The sequence below is a fragment of the Amblyomma americanum genome, chromosome 5 (assembly GCF_052857255.1).
Source record: "Amblyomma americanum isolate KBUSLIRL-KWMA chromosome 5, ASM5285725v1, whole genome shotgun sequence".
NCBI lineage: Eukaryota > Metazoa > Arthropoda > Arachnida > Ixodida > Ixodidae > Amblyomma > Amblyomma americanum.
Window position 1 is genome coordinate 147487943 of NC_135501.1, and position 17650 is coordinate 147505592.

At 47.8% G+C, this 17650-nt stretch overlaps 1 long non-coding RNA gene across 1 annotated transcript in view; it reads left to right on the forward strand.

The window, feature by feature from the left end:
* Positions 1-2580: 2580 nt before the first annotated feature.
* The window catches only part of LOC144135139 (uncharacterized), a 60360-nt gene continuing 45290 nt past the window's right edge, over positions 2581-17650 (forward strand). Inside the window, exon 1 of the long non-coding RNA XR_013315388.1 lies at positions 2581-2706. This is a non-coding gene — a long non-coding RNA (uncharacterized LOC144135139). The remainder of the gene's footprint in view (positions 2707-17650) is intronic.

The window sequence follows — 17650 nt, forward strand, 5'->3', positions numbered from 1 at the left end:
AAGAATAGCACAGCTAAATTAAGGCCATGCACACTCTCCGACAAAGTTTTTTTTTTATTGCGACAATATGCCTGCTGGTATAAAGTACTATTTACATATAGTTATACCTACTGAAATCTCAAAGGAAGTCCAGTATCTTGCGGTGGTGCGGGCCAAAAATCTGTCCACTGCTGGAGGACGGCCTGTGGACAGTCCGCACCGGAGCAGGTTTTGCTGCGGGATAGCACGAGAAGAGGGGCAAGTCCAAAGCAAGTCCTTAGTATCGGCCTCGCAGACAGGAGTGGGACAGAATGGACAGTAATCAGCGAAAGGGGCATGATGCTATGCCGGCCACGACCAGGTTACCGCTGGGCTGAGGGCGACATGGAGGCGAGAGCTTCGAAGCAATACCTTTTCCCAACTCGCAAGGCCGCCAGGGAGGGCGGTGCCGAACGGTAGGAGAAGTGGTCACATGGCACGCAGGAGGTTTTCTTTTCCTTGAAGGAGTACTGTCTCTGAAGAAGTTGGGGCCGTTTGAAGGGGACGTGGAGGAGCTGATTCGTGACTTTATTTACGCACCAAAGCTTGCGTTGGGAGGGCATCGCGACCAATGAATCGTACACAAGTTGGAAGGGTGATTTTTTAATTATATGCTGCATTAGCTGTGTCAATAAATCGGTGTTCGGAACACGCCACATACTACGGACAGCGCCTGAACAGTCTACATTCAACATTACGCTATAATGATACATTACAGTAGCATTTCGAGCCTTCAGCGTGGCTGCGTCACCAACGCTACGCGACGCGGAGCAGCTGGTGGTGGCGCGGCTGGTCACGTGGTTCATCACGTGGTGCGGAGCAGCTGCTGCTGCCGGCGGCGTGGCGCGTCGGCGAAACCGAGTTGCAACAGCTGTGCGCATGCGCCGTGCTAAGAGGGACGAAGATGGTGAAGGAATTCCAAGAGAAACGGAGCGGCGATAGTCTAACTGCAATTCAACTGAGCAAATCGAACTCTCCCAGCTGTAGCTATCGCGTTCACTCCAGGTTTAACAAGCGCTCATCCACCGCCAAATCATTTTTCTATTTTATCATCCCTTAAATGAAACCTGTATTTATGTACATCTGCACAAAAGTTTTTTGTACAACATGGGCTCCCGTTTGTAACCTTTATACTCGTGACCACTTTATATTGCCTAGAGTGCATACTAGACATAGCAAGAGACTTCGCTAATACTGAGTGCCAATAATTCTTGATCAAACACCTCAACAAGTATTTTTCCTTCATACTGGAAAAGAAATTATGTCATCATTATAAAGCGACGCTGTTTATATTAATATCTCGTTTTTTATCGTGTATTTGTTTTGCCTTCCACTCTTTTTACGAAGCGGCTTTTTGTCTTTTGTTGATCGTTTCTGCGGCGGTGCCTGTGTTTTCGTCATAGCATATGCCAGTTCTGTCACCTGCTGCCGTGCGCTGCAACTCAATCGTTTTGAATCTTCGGTAGGTTAGAATTTTTTTTGTGTACTGGAAATGAACAATAGGATTATTATTACCAGTATTATTCATTCTGGAGGGCAGATAGCTTTTTAATTTTTAATTAATTTTTAATGTCGCTTTCTTGTTACACTTTTGCGTAGCCTTCTATTGGATGGAATGCTTGTGGAGTGGAGAGGTAGGCAAATTGGTGGTGCGTGGTGTTTCTGGAGGGTGGAGGTTTCCCCCACCGATGTTTTACGCAGTGTAACTACTGAAAGGTACGTTAAACGCCCTCCTAACTTTTTGATATTTTTTTTCAATTCAAATAAAGCAATGTGCGGCCGGCATGAAAAAAAAACACTTTAGAATGATGGAAGCTTTGACAAAGAAATGATAAGGAGCCCTCTCTGCGGTATACCTCACTATCTTTTTCCAAATATAATATATTTTCAACGTGATGCGAAGAAATATCTTTATCGTATACTGCTGTGTTGTGTTTAGGCGCAGGATAAAGGCGAAATGCACTGCATGTGCTGCGCAGTTAGAATATGTGGGAGAAACGAAATTATTGTTAGGTGCACAGAGAAAATGGCTGCAGCTGCGGCCGCCAACCTTTTGGTGTAGCCACTAAAGGCAAAGTTTAAATGCCGAGTCACGCCCAAATATTTGTAGCTTTTTATTTGTTTCACGAAGAGCGCGCGGAGATACCTTGACATGCAGTAAGAAAGGACAGCTTCATTTCCATTGGCTTTCTTGGGAAAGGTTTATGTGATTGAACCACACTGCTTATACGGCTGAGGGAAATTACCAGTCAATGATCTCGCACACAGTGCATTCATGGTGTAGAAGCTTTTGCAAGTTGGTGTGAGATTGTTGTTTTTCTGCAGCAGTTTTTTTTTTCTTCAGCAGTGCTTTTTCCCTGTGCTGCTGAAAAATAGTGCATTCATTGAAATCTCCAAGTCCTCTTAGAAATAAGAAATTGTTTATTGCTAGCACACACGGAGATCTATGAGTGAAGCGATGAAATGTGCCAAAAAGTTCCATGTACACCAGAATACTTTATTCAACGTCATAATTTGTATGAGATCAAGAAGACTAGATGGCTTCGTGGGTTCTATATAAGGCGCTGCCCTCAGAATCGAATAAGCGTGCATTTTGTGACTGCACTGCTCTAGGTGGAGAGGCGTTCATATCAACAGAGCCACTGCTGCTTAAAGAATTGTGCACTGCTGGTGATTCCGAACCCCACTGTGAGTACATTCTTATCACATTAGAAATTTGAAATGGCACTCGACATTTCACACGTGTACAAGGCAGAAATGTTAAATCGGGTTTAATAAGGGCTTACTACGAGCAGCGAGCATTTTTCGCTGTGGTTTATGCGGGGAGTTCTATAGGCAAATTAAAACTCTTCAAGGCACCTTTTAGGGGCGTGCCAATATTACTGTAAACCAATCATTTTCAACGTTTCATTATTGTGGTACACTTTGTTTTTTGACTCCATAATTTTTTAGTGCAAGATTCCGGTTTCGACCGATAGCGCATATCAGGGCGAAGGCTGCAGATGCAGTTGTGATGGCATGTATAGAGTGGGCAATACCATGCTAGAAAGTAAGAGCTACTCTTCAATCCTCTACCGCGTTCGCTGTCAGCGCCACCTGTTCAATCGCCTTCAGTGTCCGATGCTGTTAACAAGACGCACAGATGATGTAGTAGGTAGAATTAACTGGTGCTGAGACCAAGTATAGGGCTAAGTTTTTGCTGACGTCATGCCGCGACCACCACGGCCATCCAGCTACATCAGCAGAGCAGCAGCCATAATATGTTTGCTCCAGGCTTGCGGAATGCTTCATCACCAAGGAGCACTTCGCCATGCGACCGGCCTGCTCAAGCTAAGTCCTGTAAAAGGAGTTTCCTTTTTTTCCCTTTCTCTGGGCGTGCTAAAGTCAGCGGAACGCGAGAGCCAGTATCTGTGATGGCCAATAACATTCACCGCAGGGTATCACGGGGCACCTTTGCGAAAATCATTGATCATTATGCTTAAAAACTGTCCATTATGCTTCCTCCTGAGCCTTTCTTCAGAGCAGCATCGTCGCGGTAGCTAATTTGTTATGGCGTTGCCCTAATGAGCTCGGTAACACGACAGTACATCGGGCACGCAGCATGCGCGTTTTCATACAGGCAAAATGCGTGAAGTCGTCCGTGTGCTTTCAAGAGCCAGTGATTGTGGTTGGTGCTTATCCGTAGTGGACTACGCCCGCCCTTTATATCTTGCTGTGCTTACTTCGCGGCTCGGGTGCATAATATGAGAAAGACAATGTACCTTTGTATTACTCATAGAACTTTTTTTAGCTGTCAGTAGTACTGAGTCCCCTGTTATGCAGCATCAGCAAGCACCTTGTGCGTTCGTAGCCCGCACAGTCTTCTTGGATTTTTAACCGTTGTGGGTTCTGTTTTGCAACGTGAGCTGTTACTCTGGCTTTCCTAATACAGCCTGCATTTGGTCAGTCAACTTTAATTTCAGCGCAGCCGCGAGCTACTAACGATCTTTCTTCGACTACCACCGAGCCTGCTTGCGCTATCACCGCCGCCTAATTTTGTGCAGTTTTTGGGGGCGCTACGGAACTAAGGGATCGCATCTGTGCAATAATATTAAGCCCACTTATCGGCTTATCGTAGACGGCGTTCGCACCATTACGTCACATCAGGCGGAGGTGCGGGGTTCAAAGCCGTTGTGACCCCAAGATGCATTCTGCCACTCAACCATCATCCTTTATTCTGCAGCAAAACCGAGACCCGACAACGTTGCAAAGCCTAAGGCAAATGTGTGGTTGGTCTTGCTAGCGTTATTGGGACTGGTCAGCTTTTGGAACGAGACAAAGCTATGGAACGAAGAAACGGCTTTGTCTGCCTTGAAGGCTGAGCACCTATAGGTCGCTTCAGTATGAAAGCGCACAAATTAGTGGGTTCAATTATTGATTACTCCGCAGTTATGCTTTGTAAGACGGCATCGTCCTGCTTTCTAACTAGTTTTCGTTTTGAGATATACTACCCAAAAATCACTTGCAATTTTAGTGCAGTAAGAGCAATAAATTCACCTTTTTTCGCCAATTCCTTGTTACTTTCACACTGTGGGGACCTGAACGTGGTATGAAAACTAAGAGACTTTCCTGATGGTCGGGGATGCGCTGAAGAAAGACTCCGTGAGGCCATACGCGTTCATCTTTCGTAAAAAAAGAGTGCTATTCTCCAGTCCCGCATACACAATCTTAATGGACCTTAATATGATGGCGTTAAAGAAACGATGCTACTGTTCTGACTTGGGGGTCCTGATATACATGAAGATAAAAAAATTCAACTATCTTATGAATATGCGACAGCTTATCTCGCGAAAAATACGCAACCCACCAAAACACGGTTTTTTCTGCCAAGGCATCCACCATTCGAGAAGGCCTTTGCTGCAGTAGCTCGGCATTGCCATCGAGAGATGGAGACCTGGTACACTTGCAAAACACCAGCCATGATTACTAGGAGCAATTCCTTACGTTCGAGGAAAACTGCGCAAACCTTCCCCATCTCCAACACAGGCTAATTTCGCGATGCTTGCGTGCACGGTTGGTGCGGTAATAAAGCACTTCGACGTCTCACTAACAAATGACGTCCGCAGCAGAACATCGTGCAATAGCCTATGCAGCGGCAGTATACGCAGTCCTCGCGTCTGATGAGACGTCTCAAGGCGTCGTCGACAAGCACCTGGTGCACTTGAACCACGCCCTTATGCCGTCTCTCGCTCAAGGTAGGAGTGACGCTCCTGATCTGTGAAATGCTGCAACAGTGGGTCCTCACACAACTTCCCACTGTGCTTCCATTGCGGTGAACCTGGACGCATTCTTATGCCATCGACGCAGCACTGTCATGAAGGCACTACCCGTGCATACCGAATACATTCGCCTTCAAGCTCAGGGTTCGCATCGCCGTCGGTATTTTTTCGTCATCGCTCCATGTCGCAGGTAGTTAATCAAAATCCCCAACTAGCCCAAATGTTTTCGTTAATTCGGTCATAGCTTATGCCAGCAACTCTTTTCCGAATGTAGATGGCAAATATTTAATGAAATAGAAAGAAGGCCTCGTGGTATTCTGAAGTGTATCAAAAATCAGGCCGTACCTATACATTTTGTCTTTCAAGATTGTAAATGGTCGTCAGAAAGGATGTGCAAATATTCCTAAATTTGAAATATCTAATTGATTATTTCCGTATTCGGTTATTCTAAAGAATCAAATATTACATATACAAAATAATTCGGAAGGAAGCTAATATGCCCTCAAATTTTCTAAAACTTTTCGAATGGTTGGCGAGAAGTTCGAATAAGACTTGTCCTATATTTCTTCCGTGACTAATCCAAAAATATAGACCATGAATGCCACGTTAACATTCTGCTAGGATCAGTACGGCGCGGAATACAGGGTTCAGCGAAATAGTAGAGTCTACCCGCGTGGCGGTGTTCGTAATCTTCGTACATGGCCTCAGAGATTAGACGACACGGCAGGGCGCAGGCATGTTCAGCAAACCCGGCCTTTATGCCTTACCTCGGAGGCCATGCTTCGTGCTTAAGCTCTCGCCCGTCTCTTGCACTGATATAAAGCGCAAGTTTATTATCTGACGTTATTAAAAGCAAGATGTATTTTTCCTATGAACATAACATGACAACGATAAAATAAATTCACTGACTTCACCTTGCAGCCCCCGAATAAAGATCACGTTGTGTGTTTTAACAAACACAGCTATATCTCTTCCTTACAACTGCGCATTTCATATTAGCACATGTAGGGAATACTCGTCAAAATATTCTATTCGTATTCGATTCGGCTCCCTCAGTATTCGATTCGTATTCGATACAATTTTCAGCTAAACTATTCGTATTCGGAACGGTCGGAATGCTAAACTATTCGTATTTCATTCGACTTGGAAAAATACTATTGGTAGACTCCTAGACATCACATGATGTGCTGGCGTGCCAGTTTGAAATGCAAATCCGGCCGCATCACTCTATGGAGCTTCTGACACGCCCAGGCATTTATCACAAGCTGGAAACCAGCGTTCACGGTGGAGCTGACGCAGCCAATCCTTCACTACTCTCAGACAAGGTAGCCAAGGAAAACTGTGCGTCATCCAGGTAGAAACGATATTACAGTGCCCTTGAACAAGGACATTGCAGACACGTCTGGTATGTATCTCAAAAGTGAAACAGAGAATATGCAATATCAACCTGGCCTGCGTGGTCTTCGCATACAAAAGCGCTGCAGGAAACAACGCAGGTGACATTCAAGCTTTTGCATGTCAGGGATGTCTCGATCACCCTTGGCACAATGCTGCTGAAGATCACCTACGAAGACAACCTCGACGTCTCCACCTACCTAGAGCGCGCTGAAGAATGACCCAGCTAACACCAGGGTCAAGGGGTCATTTTGAGCGGAGCAAGATCCTCTTCAACTATTACTTCTGAACTATGAAATATTTTCTCATGGAGCGACATCCCAGCGACGCCCCGAAGGCCAGGAAGTGGTGCAAAGCTTGCGCCTTAAAACTTATTGCAGGCGCTGATAAAACCTAGTATTTGCATTTTCAGTGGTTTTTTTGTGTAATTTATTTTTATTTACGACCTCGGTCGATGCTTAATTAAGGAGGCGGTAAAGGTGCGAAGATTTGTAAGTCTTCTTTCTGCTCCAAGACAACCGCAACTGTGCTTTTACGATGTTCGGGATCGTCGAGGGTGCTTTCGCTGCCTCATCTCAAAAGCTGCTCGTCAGCGTTAAACTGAATGCCACTGCGTAACAATCTTTTCCTTGACGACTGACAAGCACTTTTGTCCTAACACCACTTGCGAACTGTTTAATTCTCCGTGGTTGCAAGTCGGCCCAGTAAAGTAGCGGAGAGCGACGAGCGTCTGCTAACCGCCGAGCCAGCCCCTGCGCCTTTCCTTCGAAAATAACGTAACGAGACGACCCCAGAAGGCATAAACAACAAAAATAAATAATAAATAATAAATACCCGACGTATAAGAAACCCCCAAAACTTTGGACCCGTTGCGACCGTCAAAAACGCATGCCTTGGAAGGCGACGCCTAGTGCTGGAAGAAAGCGCAGTAAGATTTGAGTTGGCGGGTTTTGTACACAAGCCTGAACGGCAGCCACCGGTGGTCGCCGTTTGTGATCGGGAAGACCTGCAAGGAGCAGTGCATTGGAAGATACGTTCTCGTACGCTACGTGCACGACACAAAGGCCTGTATGACGACATTTTTTTATTGATTCGATTAGTGTCACGACGTATATGTTTAGAGGAGGCTTGGAGATGACAGGCGGCTTGTTGATTCTCACGATGACATTGCAAAAAACAAAAGTCGGAAGGTCCTGCACACGTGCACAATTGGTCATTGTGAACTTTACGTTCATAGATCACTGGGAGTCGTCGTACCACTCCTGACACACTGGCACATTTTTAGTTAGTCATTTCCTGGTTCTACGCTGCCGCCGATTCGCATAAGCTCAACCAGGACTCTCAGCCAAGGTTTCTGAAATTGAGCAGTATTCCGTTCGCGCTTTAGGACGAGTAATAGAAGAGTTGGAGAGATTGGAGGGACGGAATACTGTAGCCAATTTAGTATTCAGGATGGGCTACACCTCTCATCGCTGTTTCAAAAAATAATGGATCGCTTATGATCTAAAGTGACTTCCGAAGCCCAGTCAACCTTAACCCTCTGCCTACGAGCCAAGAATTGCTCGCGAAGTAGGGCAAAGGTCGCATTTCTTGAAGTTAGACTTTACGCAGCCATACCAACTGCTTCTGGTTGACGACGACACAGCAAAGGGCTCACGATAAACAGCGTGAAAGAGTTGTACAACCTAGTTCCAACGACGGTTGTTTCAACGAGTGATAGCCACAGCCCTCACAGGCCTACCGCAAGTAGTTGTGTACCTGGACCACATTCTGGTGCCCAGCGGGACAGCAGAAGAGCAATGCCGAGAGCTCGTAGAGGTCTTAGAACTGCTTGAAAGAACAACTTGCAATCAAATTGTGAATTTAATAAAATAAATCCTGGAATTTTTAGGCCACAGGATAGGCTCGCGGGTTATCTACACAAAGAAAGCTGCGGCAGAAGCAATTCGTCGAATGTATGCACCGAAACTGAAGAAAGAGCTTCAAACCTTTCTCCTTATGGTGAATTTTTCTAACCGTTTCTTGAAAGGCCGCCCAGAGGTCGGAGAAGTTTTATACAATCTATTGGAGAGTAACTTCACGTGGAAGTGGCGTGAAGGACACTAGGAAATGTTCGAAAGCCTGACGCAGCTCCTGAAGTCTGAGTCGCTGCTGTTACGTTTTCATCCTAGTGCTCCTTTAGTTCTCTAATGCTATGCTTCACCGGTGGGCGTGGGAGCAGTACTAGAGCACTGTGACTCTCAAAGACAAGAGAGATCTATGCGTATGCATAGTGTATGCGTCAAGAGCGTTAACAAAGGCCGAATGGAACTATGCAAGATGGATGATGGAGAGGCTTTACCCATTGTTATTGGCGTTCGTCATTTCCATCAGTATCATTGTGGAAGAACGGCTTAAGTTAAGGACAACGGAGCGAGCCATGGAAAGTAAAATGGTAGGTGTAACGTTAACAGAACGGAAGCGGGCAGAGTGGGCGAGGGAACAAACCCGGGTTAATGACATCCTAGTCGAAATCAAGAGAAAGAAATGGGCTTGGGCAGGGCATGTAATGCGAAGGCAAGATAACCGCTGGTCCTTAAGGGTAACGGAGTGGATTCCAAGAGAAAGTAAGCGTAGAAGGGGGCGGCAGAAGGTTAGGTGGGCGGATGAGATTAAAAATTTGCACGCAAAGGGTGGATGCAGCTGGCAAAGGATAGGGTTGATTGGAGAGACATGGGAGAGGCCTTTGCCCTGCAGTGGGTGTAGTAAGGCTGATAATGATGATGATGATGATGTCCCCATGTTGCTCCGTTGGACTTTAAGGCTGTCAGCTTACGCTTACGACCTGAGCTATAGAAACGCGCAAGATCATGCCAATGCAGACTGTTTAAGCAGATTACCAGCAAAGGAGACGCGAGGCGAAATCGAGGCGCCAGGCGACGTTCTTCTGCTAGATGCAATGGAATATCCCCCGATGACTGCACAAGTGGCATCCTCTACCAGGCAAGACCAACAGTTATCGAAAGTGATGGCATGGATCATCGGCGGCTGGCCTAAGCATGATATACTATCGCAGTATTCTTCCTACCATGTCAGAAGGGATGCATTATCCCTCCATCGCGACTCGTTCATATAGAAAACCGAGTAGTGCTTCCTGAACGACTATGGAAACACATTTTTGGCATGCTACATGCAAATCATCCAGGAATTACGGCCATGAAAGTTCTCTCAAGGTCGCCCAGGATTGAAGCGCAGAATATTGATCTCGTTCGGCGCTGCAACCCATGGGGTGCAAACAGGCAAAGCGATCCCAAGACGCAGGCACGTTTCTGAACAAAACCCTAAAGACCTTGGAGCAAGGTTCATGTCGATTTTGCGGGGCACTCGAAGGCTTTCTGTTTTCTTGTGGTAGTAGATGCGTTTCGAGCTGGGCTGAGATCGAGATAATGTCATCCCTTCAGTCGCCTGCAGTGATCGAAAAGCTGCGCAGGATGTTTGCCAATGCACGGAACACCAGATTTGACAGTGTCTGACAATGGCACTGCTTTTTCAAGCAAGGAAATGTATGAATTCTTTAAAGTGAATGGCATGCGGTTTATGTACACTGCGCCGTATTAGAACGTATGGTTCCTGAGCCCAACTGTGTACTCAAGAAGCCGTGGCAAGGCACTGTCGCTTTTAAAGTTTCTCGCTTCTTCCTCAAACAGCCCTCCACCCCTATGTTTGAGACCGCAAAAATACCAACAGATCTCATGCTGGGACGGAACTTCTACGGTGCCTTGTCAAGACTTCACCCCGACGTGGAAAGCGCGTATCTGTGTAAACGTATGCCGTAAATGTTTTCGAGTATAGAGATTCAGCATACTTGAGAAATTTTAGCCGAGAGCCTAAATGGCTAGCCGCTTGGGTGTTACGGCATCTTGGCCACGTAATGTTCTAAGCGCAGACGTCTGACGGAAATGTGCATAGACGTCACCGGGACCATCTGCGAAATACATGCGTGTCGGAACCGGCAACTGACACTAGTGTGACCGGTCGTTTCTTCAGATTACCAGGGACTCCAAGCGCGGAGCCCGAACCCACAAGCGCTGGAACACCGCTGGTTGTTCCACGGTATGCTCGCGAACGAAGACCTGTGCAACGCTGGCATTAACTAAGGGGGAAGGGCTGTGATAACATGCAGATATGGCCATTGTCTGTGCTTGAATGATAACGTGCCGATATGGTCATTGTGTGTACCATGTTGATGTCACTGCGCATGGTGTGCTGCACAACAGCCCATACGTGCGCAGCTTGCTTCGCAGGGTGTCCGGCCCGGGCATCATATTGCCGCCAGGTGTCCCCGGGCGGCGCCTTGACGAAAAAGAATTGCGATGCGCGTGTTCTTTGCAGCTGGAACACTACTTGATTCCTTGTGACCTGTGCCTAACCTTTTGATCCTGCAGCCCATTTGTGATATTTTGTGGTGGAGTGCGCTGGGTAAATCGCTCTGGAATATGTCGCACACCCCTCCGAACACCAAGGACCGTAGACCTATCCCTGCCGACACGCCAGTGCTCCGGGTCAGCAGCCGGAATCTTGGACTGCCCCCTGAGCACAGGCTATTGGAGACAACCTCGCCGCCTGGCCGGCTGCTTGCTGTGCTCAGGCCATTCGACTTTCTCTCGGCGCCCACCCCTCAACCGGTCATGCAAGGGGCTGCGTACTGCACCCTCCAGAACCCACGGCCACCAAAGTCCTTTCACGAGACTTAACTGGAGGACGTGGAAGATTGGCTCCTCCAATTTGAACGTGTCGCCGCATTTAACCAATGAGATAACGCCGCCAAGCTGAGGAACGTTTTCTTCAGACTGGAGGACGGTGCTCGTACGTGGTACGAAAACCGTGAGGACACTCTTTCATCATGGTCTGAGTTCCGACGTCAACTGCTTGCCGCGTATGTCAGCGCTGATCGTCGGGAGCGAGCTGAACGAGCCTTGCAGTCCCGTATGCACATGCCCAACGAAACGGTTACGATGTACGTCGAAGACATGACGCGGCTCTTCCGACGGGCTGACCCAGCCATGTAGGAAGCCAAAAAGCTGCGCCACCTAATGCGCTGTGTTAAAGAACAGCTTTTCGCCGGCCTCGTGCGCAGCCCCCCCCCCCCCCCGCACTGTTGCCGAGTTTCTAACGGAGACAGTTACGATGGAGCAGGTCCTCCGGCAGCGTTCCACCGCGTACGACCGGCCAGTCCTTGCTGCTTCTGTTACGGAGTCCCTCCTGGTTGTCAACAGCTAGACCGACTTTATCGGCGACATGATCTGCGCTGTTGTCTGTAAGGAGCTAGAGAAGTTTTGTGGTACGTCGCAGCCAGCGGCTAGCTCCCTTATGAGCGTTATCCGCGAAGAGGTGCAGCAAGCTATCAGGCCTCCGTTACTACCCGCTGAACCACAGCCTACCCAGACAGACTACTGCCGTCTGACATGCGCTGAAGCTCTGCGAAGCCCTGCCTCAAATTCACCGGCATTTCCACCACCCAACCAGACAGACAACTGCCGCACAGCCTACGCTGACGCGCTGCGACACCCTGCCCTGAATCCAGCGGCAGTTTCTCCCAACCATCAAGGCGTCCTGCTACCCTCCGTGCAGGCAGGGCAGCACCGCATCCCGAGTGATTGAGAATCCCTGCGCAGAGCGGACGTCTGGCGTGGCCCTGACCGCCGGCGTTTTTGCTTCCACTGTGGGGAGCCCGGTCACCTGTTCCGCCGGTTTCCATATCGATAGATTGGCCTGCAGTGTTTTTCCCCCGATCTGCCAAGGCCCCTGTTTGGCCAGCTGGCTCGTGAGATTGAAGAGTAAGTGACCGAGCAACCCCGGTGGTCCATGGCGCGCCGTCAGTCCAGATCGCCGTCACCTCACCGATCATCGTTTTCACCGCATGAGCAGGACTCCTCGCGGGCGACAGCGGACCTCTCGCCCAGTCCTCGGCGAGAAAACTGAGGACAGCGACCTCCGGGGGCGTAGTCTCTGGATATCGACGCTGTAAAGACCCCCTGACGATGCAGACGACGCAGACATCCAATGATAGAGCTTTGGCGACGTCGATGACAGCAGCTGAACTAAAGGAGCGCTTCTCCCTCGACATAGCCGTGCTTCTCGATGGTCACAGCATTAGCGCGTTGGTGGACACAGGAACGGAGTTTTCAATTATCAGTGGCAAATTGGCAGCGCTTCTAAAGAAAGTTACAACCCCTTGCTCTGGCGTGCAGATACGGACGGCGGGGGGCCATATCATTACTCCGCATTGACAGTACACGGCTAGGGTCCAGATCAGTCCAGTTCATAGCTCAAAGGGTCCAGTTCATAGCTCAAAGGGTCCAGTTCATAGTTAGCTGCCTGGTGCTCCGCGACGGTTCTCGTGACCTGATTTTGGGCGTAGATTTTCTCCGTGAGAATGGTGCTGTTATTGACCTGCGGCACAGAACCGTTACGTTTTCGACAGCAAAAGCGGACGACACCTCCGATGTTTGACAACGTAGCTCCGCCCTTCGTATTGCCACTGAAAGTGTCTTGATCCCGCCGTGCTCCAGTGTTTTTGCAAGCGTCGAATGCGATGATGAGCTTCGTGATGGACCTGCAGTCGCCGAGGGCAACCTTTCCTTGCTGCTGACACATGGCATTTGCGAGGCCCGAAGTGTTGTCCTCCTCCGTGGCGGTCAGAACTCCTGATTACTAATTTTACGAGTGAACCTCGTCGCCTTTTCCGAGCTACTGCCGTCGCATGGGCCGTCCATTGGCCAATGTTACTGAGTGCTTTGCGTCCAAGGCTATGGACCGTCTAGAGACATCCCTGGATCGCATCGATATTAGCTCCGGGCTCTCAGCGACTCAACAGCGCGACGTCCGCGCCAAACTGCTCTAGTGCAAAACCTGCTTCGCATCCTCCTCAAAAGTGTGGCAAACGACGATCACGAAGCATTGGATCATCACTTCCGATGACGCTCGCCCCATGCGACAGCAGCCGTACCGCATTTCCTCGAAGGAACGCGACGCTATCCAAACGCAGGTGAAGGAGATGCTTACAGACGGCATTCATCATCATCATCATCATCATCAGCCTTACTACACCCACTGCAGGGCAAAGGCCTCTCCCATGTCTCTCCAATTAACCCTATCCTTTGCCAGCTGCATCCACCCTTTGCCTGCAAACTTCTTAATCTCATCCGCCCATCTAACCTTCTGCCGCCCCCTGCTACGCTTACTTTCTCTTGGAACCCACTCCGTTACCCTTAAGGACCAGCGGTTATCTTGCCTTCGCATCACATGCCCTGCCCAAGCCCATTTCTTTCTCTTGATTTCGACTAGGATGTCATTAACCCGTGTTTGTTCCCTCACCCACTCTGCCCGCTTCCGATCTCTTAACGTTACACCTATCATTTTTCTTTCCATGGCTCGCTGCGTTGTCCTTAACTTAAGCTGAACTCTTTTCGTTAGCCTCCACGTTTCTGCCCCGTAGGTGAGTACCGGTAAGATTATGCTGTTGTACACTTTCCTCTTGAGGGAAATTGGTAAACTGCCACTCATGATCTGCGAGAATTTGCCATATGCGCTCCACCCCATTCTTATCCTTCTAGTTATCTCCCTCTCATGATCCGGATCAGCTGTCACTACCTGCCCTAAGTAGACGTATTCCGGCACAATTTCTAGGCTCTCGCTGCCAATTGTGAACTGTTGTTCCCTTGCTAGACTGTTGAACATTACCTTGGTTTTCTGCATGTTAATTTTTAGACCCATCGATCTGCTCTGCCTGTCTAACTCGTTGATCATGATTTGCAGTTCACCTCCTGAGTGACTCAGCAAGGCAATGTCATCAGCAAATCTCAGATTATTTAGGTATTCTCCATTTATTCTTATTCCCAACTGTTCCCAATTCAGGCCTCGAAATACCTCCTGCAAACATGCGGTGAACAGCATTGGCGATATCGTGTCTCCTTGCCTGACGCCCTTCCTTATTGGAATTTTATTGCTGACTTTATGGAGGACTATAGTAGCTGTGCAGTTGCTATATATATCTTCCAGTATTTTGACATAAGGCTCTTCTACCCCCTGATTACGCAATGCCTGTATGACTGCTGAGGTTTCCACTGAGTCGAATGCTTTCTCGTAGTCAATGAAAGCTATATATAGAGGTTGGTTATATTCTGCGCACTTCTCTATCACCTGATTGATAGTGTGAATATGATCTATTGTGGAATATCCTTTACGAAAGCCTGCCTGATCATTTGGTTGATTAAAGTCTAAAGTTGCCCTGACTCTATTAGCGATTACCTTAGTAAATACTTTGTAGGCAACGGATAGTAAGCTGATCGGCCTGTAATTTTTCAAGTCCTTGGCGTCTCCCTTCTTATGAATTAAGATAATGTTTGCATTCTTCCAAGCTTCTGGTACAGTCGAGGTCATAAGGCACTGCGTATACAGGGTGGCTAGTTTTTCTAGCACGATGTCCCCTCCATCCTTCAACAGATCTGCTGTTACCTGATCCTCCCCAGCTGCTTTTCCCCTTTTCATTGCTTCTAAGGCTTTCTTTACTTCATCTTTCGTTACTGGCGGGATGACGCATTGTTGTGCACTGCTGTCTTTCTCATTGGCGCTCTGATTACATTGGCTACTGTACAGCTCTGTGTAGAACTCTTCGGCTACGTTAACTATCTTATCCATATTGCTAATGGCATTGCCCTGCTTGTCTCTTAATGCATACATCTGGTTTTTACCTATGCCTAGTTTCCTGTTCACTGTTTTTAGGCTACCTCCGTTCTTTATAGCATGCTCGATTCTCTCCATATTAAACTTCCTTATGTCGGCTACCTTGCGCTTATTTATTAACTTTGATAGCTCCGTTAGTTCTATTCTATCGGTAGTGTTAGATGCCTTCATGTTTTGGCGCTTCTTAATCAGATCTTTCGTCACCTGAGATAGCTTCCCGGTATCTTTTCGAACTGTCCTACCGCCTACTTCTACTGCGCACTCCGTAATTATTGATGTCAGGTTATCGTGCATTGAATGAACATCAAGATCATCTTCCTCAGTTAAAGCCGAGTATCTGTTTTGCAGCGCTATCCTAAACTCCTGTGCTTTCCCTCTTACGGCTAACTCGTTAATAGCCTTCTTCTTCGCTAGCTTCTTCCGTTCCCTCTTCAAGTCTAAGCTAATTCTAGACCTTACCATTCTATGGTCGCTGCAACGCACCCTTCCGAGGACGGCCACATCCTGAATGATGCCAGGTTTAGCGCATAGTATGAAGTCGATTTCATTTTTAATCTCACCATTGGGGCTCTTCCAGGTCCACTTCCTGTTTTCTCGTTTGCGGAAGAAGGTATTCATGATCCGTAAATTATTTCTATCCGCGAATTCGACTAATAACTCTCCCCTGCTATTTCTAGAGCCTATCCCATAGTCACCTACCGCGTGGTCGTCAGCCTGCTTCTTGCCCACCTTCGCATTGAAGTCGCCCATCAGTACAGTGTACTGCGATTTTACTCTATTCATTGCTGATTCTACGTCCTCATAGAAGCTTTCAACGGTCTGGTCATCATGGCTGGATGTGGGTGCGTAGGCCTGCACCACTTTCAGCTTGTACCTCCTATTCAGCCTAATTACTATTGCTGCTACCCTCTCGTTAATACTGTAGAACTCCTCTACGTTGCCAGCTATATCCTTATTAATGAGGAAACCCACACCTAGTTCTCGTCTATCCTTTAACCCGCGATAGCACAGTATGTGTCCGTCCTTTAGTACTGTATACGCCTCACCTGTCCTCCTAACTTCGCTAAGCCCTATCACATCCCATTTAATTCCCGCTAGTTCCTCGAACAGCACTGCTAGGCTAGCCTCACTAGCTAAAGTTCTAGCGTTAAACGTTGCCAGGTTCAGATTCCAATGGCGGCCTGTCCGGAGCCAGAGATTCTTAGCACCCTCCGCTGCGTCACAGGTCTGACCGCCGCCGTGGTCAGTTGCTCTGCAGCCGCTGGGGACTGAGGGCCGAGGGTTAATTGGTTTGATCATAGAAGGTTGTGGCCAAGTACTACACCAGGGTGGCCAAATCCTGCTCTGGTGAGAGAGTGCGTTGTCGGTTCTGGTCCCCGAGATAAGGCCGCACTCCAGGCCTGGTTATGCAATTCCATCGACACGCGGATTTTTCTTTTTTTTTTTTTAAACCGGCATTATTATTTAAGACGGCATTATTCAGCCCTATAAGAGCCTGTGGTCGTCGCCCGTGGTGCTTGTTAATAAGAAGGATGGGACACTGCGCTTTTGCTTGGATTTATTTATTTATTTATTTCATAAATACTGCCGACTGCCCTTTCGCGGTCAAGGCAGGAGTGCACAAAGGAAAAAAAAATTACAAAGTGGTAACAACAAAATAACAGCGACAAAGGGCGAATACAGTACGAGGACAAAATTCAATAAGACCAACGGGAAGCAAAAAAAAAGTACAGGCAAATCATTTGACGTCAAACAGACTAAGTGAACAGAATAAAAACAAGGAAACCGTAATACACTGTGTACTAGACGCGCTACTGCGATACATGAGGCGAAACAGCAGACAAGAAGGATTCTGAAGATACCAGGTTGGTGATATCGCTTGGCAGTCGGTTCCATTCGGAAATGGTGCGTGGAAAGAAGGAACAAGAATATGCTTTTGTTTGGCATCGTGGCATCAAGATAGTCCTCTCGTGTTTGTTACGGTTGGGGCGTGTTGTGTTGTATTGCATGTAACTCTGAAAATTCAGTTTTGTTTTATTATGTATGATATTGAATAACATTTTTAGTCGGTGCTGCTTGCGACGGGATTCAAGAGTGGGAAGCCCAGATCTGTTGAGCAAATCAGACACCGAAACCTGCCGACAATAAGCGTGGTAAATAAACCGGAGTGCTTTCCTCTGGCCGCCTTCAAGATTTTTTATATCCGTTTTGTGTGCGGATCCCATACAGCGTCGGCGTATTCGAGCACTGGACGC